This window comes from Mytilus californianus, unplaced genomic scaffold (genome assembly GCF_021869535.1).
Source record: "Mytilus californianus isolate M0D057914Y unplaced genomic scaffold, xbMytCali1.0.p SCAF_10, whole genome shotgun sequence".
In the NCBI taxonomy this organism is placed as follows: domain Eukaryota; kingdom Metazoa; phylum Mollusca; class Bivalvia; order Mytilida; family Mytilidae; genus Mytilus; species Mytilus californianus.
Genome location: NW_026262582.1, coordinates 1,307,812 through 1,314,232, shown reverse-complemented (window position 1 = coordinate 1,314,232; position 6,421 = coordinate 1,307,812).

Sequence of the window (6,421 nt, the reverse complement as noted above, 5' to 3'; positions counted from 1 at the left end):
AAAACTCTACAATTTTTCTACCACGTGTTTATGAAAAGGGGGAAAGCCCCTAAACTAGACAACTTGGAACAGGTAGAAAATTTTGAATATCCATTAAAGTAGCTCCATTTGGGTCCGTAGAAATACCACAAAGGACCTCCTTAGTGCACTAAGAATCTGATGAAATGATATGATTGGCACAAAGAACATGAAATATAGAAGAAAACTAAGTTAAAATAAATAGTTCCAGTTAATTTTTTAAAATGACGAAGTTGATTGATGTTTTATCGACAGGTGCCAGGTTCAATTTGATTTTGTATATAAAATTGAAATTTTACATTCGGACAAATGTAGATAAAAATGAATCTGAATTTCACTCTGGATACTTTCTTTTGGTCATAACAATCTTCTGTCTATGTTCATAAATTCAATGAATTTCTACCAAATTTTTTTGGTAATGTAAACTGCAAAAAAAAAAACAACAAACAAACAAACTTAAAATACGGACAAACGACCGTTATAAAAGAAAAAATGCTTGATCTTGTAAATTTATTTACACTAGTATATTGATTCTTGTATATAAAGTTGATCCCATAACTGCAATGTTTATATATTTTTTTTTTTATTTTTTATTTTAAACAACTTATACAATTTTACAGGTTTTTATATGAGACTTTGTTTGTATAAAATGTTTACATACAGTAAACAGAAAAAAAAACCCACTAAAATATTGAAACTGGAAGGTATTCAAGCGAAATTCTAGAAGAAAGTCTATGCAAATTTTGTAACAACCAAAAAACCGAAACTGAGTCTCATTTCATATTTGACTGTCCTCTATATATTTAACTGTCGCATTAACATTTTTGGTAAAGTCTTAACAAGAAAGAATTTCTCAGATTTTGGATCCTGCTGAATAATTGACCTTTTTACTAACACGCAAGTAAAGCAGTAAATATATAGTTCGTCAGCTAAAATATAGACGTCAGTTACTGTATAATCCATAACAGTTAAATTATTTCCATATTTAATCTAAATTTTTGAACATTTATTTTATTTGTATGTTAATTGAGAAATATTATATTAACACGTTGTCCGTGGTTCTATAAACTTTCTAAATTTGTCAAATAAGTGATTTATAGGTCCAACGGGCCGTGTATAACATTGACTACACAAACTTTGTAAAATGTGTTATACGTAATTATAAATGTTCTTAAGTCGCAAAAATTAACTAAGTACTTACAAGGGAACATGTTCTTTTTATTTAAATTTTAACTCTACAATTGGCTTCTTGGACATTAAAGTTTGAGTTTGATTAACAATTTACCTTGATGCAAAATCAAACAAAGGTATCGTTAATCAAAATTTTTAATTGTTCGTTCATCAAGTTGAAAAAATACCACACCATTAACTATCAATTAGCAACGATAAATATGCAATTGTTGAACATGATGATTGGGAATTTGTACTAAGTCGTTAGTCACGTGTCGATCGGAACGTGCTGAATAAAAAGTCATTTAACTTCAAAATCATAATATCTATTGATACCAAACATTATATTTATGGTTAATTTACTTATATCATCTTATATCCATGTGCTATGTGCTAATAACACACCGTTTAAGGGTCCTTAGTGCAAAATTTTGTTCCAAGTGCACTAAGAAGTTCTTTGAGTTATTTCTACAAACCGGCTCTATGTAAGGGGGGGCGGGCTCGCGCACCCTAAATCCGCTTCTGGACATGTCACCCTTCCCAGACACATTATTCTGACTCCGAGCAGACTTGTCTTTACTCTTACTCTTAAATGGCGCTTTTAACGTTCCTGTTTTGACCCAGCCGGGGTTCGAACCCACGACCTCCTTTACTATCGCACGCTCCTCACGCTTGGTCGGGAAGAAATGACACGTGCACACAAATGATAGACAATATCGGCGCGTACCTACCAATCTGTTTAAGTCCGTTCGTGTTCTATAAATGTTCCCATAAACCTATAAAACAATTGTCGTTGCTATCCTAGCTCAACAACAAGTGTCTTATTATTTGAATAAAATTAAACAAAAACAATTAAAAAATTCCACAACTTGTTTTATAGTTTAACAAATAGAAAATATTTTGACACTGGGATGGATTCTGGAACACTTTTTTGTTTTAACCCTACCAGAGTAAAAAGTGTTTTCCCAATTTTTTTTTTTTTTTTTCAATTTTAATATAAAAAAAGAATATACATAAAGGATTGCATGCACAACAACGGTAACTGCATGTTCAAAATTTTATTGGCGTCCCATCCCTAATTTTAGAGTTTGACTTTATGAAAAAATATTTTAATGTTTTAACAACAACTTTTCTTAATTAATAGATGAACATCTGCACAAAATGCGAGATAACTGTGCGAAATTTCATATATAATTTAGTTTTTTTTTTCATAATGATTGAAAGACACAAACGGACAGACAGATGGCTCTTTGCCGAGTGTACTGAGTTTCATTAGTAAATTACGTAACAATCTACAGTGATATAGGTAACCTTACATTGACAAATTTAGAAAACCGAGACAACACCGCCGCTTTCTTAACGTAGAAGTTACAATCATAAATGTTAAAGCCAGCTTTAATTAAACCGGGGATTTAACAAACGACCTTCTACACTTCAGGCAGATCTTTACGATTTGACAAAGCTCACAAAAATATATATTTAAAGTAAGCAAAATCATGACAAAAAAGAACTTGTATATATGTAATAGGTCCGGGAACACAAATATAACCCTGGCGTCCCTATAGTGGACAGTGTATTTATGGCACATTTTTTTCATACGCCTTCCTAATTATAGAAAGAGAACAAAAACAAAATGATTTGTTTTTTTAATCATTGTAAATAATTACAAAACATTTGATTATACATATTTAGAATTAGTCTTTTCGATACAATTGTTTATTACTTTTAATAAAAAGATTATGATTGTTTGATTAGTTGTTATGTTATTTGACATGTTTCAATCGGTTCAGTGATTTTCGTCAATATCAAAGAAAAACCGGCACGTGCCTAAACATTCTTCAATTACTCATTTATTTGTGGTTCTTTTTCTATAAAATTTTGAATGTATGCATTAAATATCAAGCTCTACCATATTATGAAAAAACAATTAGATGTAACAGCACCTCTTCTAGTCCTAAGTGGCATATTGTAAGTCCTTAGTGCACTAAGGATTCCTTAGAAGTGTTGAGCGTAATAAGAACTTATAATATGCCACTAAGAACTAGAAGATGTACTATTACATGTAAACAAATTTCATATTTTGGTAGAGATTTATATTTAATGCATAAATTCCAAACTTTATCGAAAAAGAATCTCCAATAAATGAATAATTGAACAATAGTTAGGCACATGCCGGTTTTTCTTTGACTTTGCCGAAAATCAGTGAACCTTATTACACGTGTCAAATTACATAACTGATAACACTATTATCTTAAAAATAAAATAAAAAATTAAGTATTTGCATAAGAAAATAACCAGACATTAGATATGTTTACCATAAAAACACTTAGGGATTTATTATTGTTTTTAAATCTTTTTTTTTAATTCAACATCTATAGTTTAAAATCTAAAGTATAAATCAGTTAATTTAATGATAAAACTTATAAAATTGTTAAGTATTTTTTTAAGTTAAGTAAAATGTTTGCCACGTGAAATAATTTCAACTACCACATGATACCCTATGAATTTATTTACATGAACTCGTCTAAGGAATATATTTCTGTACAACAACGAATTCAGTATGTTTATTCTACATACAGACAAGAGACACCAAGTTGATGGATAAAATTGTGGCTTATATTGATTAATTAATTTTTTAGAGCAACGTTTGAGTAATTTGATTGTTGGTTGCTTAACGTCCAGTGGCAAACATTTCATGTATATTCAGGACGAGAAGTTGTTTCGAGAATAGTTTATGAAGTATTAAGTATTACAAATGTTAATATTTTCTCATCATTTGGTAAAAGGATATTTTCTAAGCTATTTAAATATGTTTAATCTTTGTAAATAACATTGTTCAATTAATTTGTGTGTGTTTTTTTTTTTCTATAAAATTTGGAATCTATGTATTCAATATCAATCTCTAACATAATATGAAAACAATGTACATGTAACAGCACCCCTTCTAGTCCTTAGTGGCATATTATAAGTCCTTAGTGCACTAAGGAGTCCTTAGCAGTGTTTAGACGGACCATAAAGAGTTGCAAAAGATACCAGGGACATTCAAACTCATAAGTCGAAAATTTCTTCAATACAGAAGTGACGTACTTAGATACTGAGGTGTACAAAGGGGAGCGTTTTAAATCGAATGGTGTCCTTGACATCAGGTTACATGTCAAACCAACTGAAACTTATCAGTATCTCCCAATTACAAGTGCACATCCTAAACATACTTTTAAAAGTCTTATAACAGGTGAAACAATTCGTCACATATGAAACAATAGCAACGAAATTGATCTTAACAAACATCTTCTGACCTTGCAGAATAAACTTATAGATAGAGGCTATGATAAGTTGGAAACTGAAACAAACATACAAAATGTGAAACGATGCAGTACTCTGTCAGTAAATTTTAGAAAAAGGGAAATCCACTTACACTTTTAGGTGTAATACCACCAAATCATAGTACGTCACATCCGGTTGCATACGAAAATAGGTCGAAAAAAAATATTCCCTTGAATTTGACAGTTGTAGGTAATTGATCCTACATTTCATTGCAGTAAAACATTTCTGAGTCATAAACATATATCTTGGGTATTTCAAAGCACTGTTATTTCTTTATTTGGGGTTTCTATAGAATATTTTGGAAACTTGAGGTTACATGGTTACTAAAGCTTGTACACAGGTTAAAAAAGGGGGAAAATTTGATTGGTTAACTTCCAGTGATGGTTATTTTCTTATATGCAATGAAATGTTATGTGAAATTTTTTCTATAGTACTGGACAGGAAAAATCTTTACTCATGCCAAGTATTTCTTTATTTGAAACAAAGATAAATTCTGCACAATTTTTTGAAAAGTGCAAATTTAACAAAGACTAATGGGGGAAAATCAATGGTGGTATTACACCTAATATGGGAAGCTGTACATGCACCTTGACCTTGTGAGTACTCTCATGTGTTAAAATTTCTTGCTATTTAAGTGAAATATTACAAATAATAAAATATTCTGAGTGGATTGAGTCTCCAAAATACATTTTATGAAAAAATTTCCTTGAAATAGGACTTTACCATGAATATTAGTTGACAGAACAAGCCATACTTAGAGTTTTGGGGAGCTTTTTCTCCTTATTTCTTATATTCTGCTATACTAGAAAATTTTTCCTAAGAAATACTTTAATAAATATATAGTTTTAAGTAAATGAAATTATTTTTAAAGCAGTAACAACAAATTATTCACCAAAAAAGAAGTTTTTTATGTCCCTCTCTGGAACGCGGCGTAAATTCAAGTTTTACGTATGGACTTATTGAAACCTCCTTGGAGACAGTAAACATTTATACGGATAGTTCATTCAGCTTGAATACTTCAATTAATCATTTATAATAACATTTCTATCATAAATGAGTGAAAGTTACCCCAAAATGTTTATTTATTGGCCTAAAAAGTAGAAATTTTGAGGAAATGAGAGGTATAAATGGACCAAAAGAGACCTTATAAGGAAGACAAAGAGGTCCATTAGTAGTATTTATCATCCTAAAGTCATCTTTTGTATCATATTCAACTGTTTGTAGGCAGATGAGATAAATATTTGATCATTTATTGGTCCACACTATACTCTATCATGATGCGACTTGGTTTGGATATTTCGGAGAAATTTTGCTCGAATCGCTGTAGATGTCGTCTTACATTATACTAGATTTTTCTCAAACTATTGAACTGATTATGACAAAACTTGACAGGAATGCTTGAAATAACCAGTATTACAAAGGAAAAAAGTCACATTCAGTTTATTTAACAAAAAAGTCTTCTTTAGGTGTAATACCACCAAATCATAGTACGTCACATCCGGTTGCATACGAAAATAGGTCGAAAAAAAATATTCCCTTGAATTTGACAGTTGTAGGTAATTGATCCTATATTTCATTGCAGTAAAACATTTCTGAGTCATAAACATATATCTTGGGTATTTCAAAGCACTATTATTTCTTTATTTGGGGTTTCTATAGAATATTTTGGAAACTTGAGGTTACATGGTTACTAAAGCTTGTACACAGGTTAAAAAGGGGGAAAATTTGATTGGTTAACTTCCAGTGATGGTTATTTTCTTATATGCAATGAAATGTTATGTGAAATTTTTTCTATAGTACTGGACAGGATAAATCTTTACTCATGCCAAGTATTTCTTTATTTGAAACAAAGATAAATTCTGCACATTTTTTTGAAAAGTGCAAATTTAACAAAGACTAATAGGGGAAA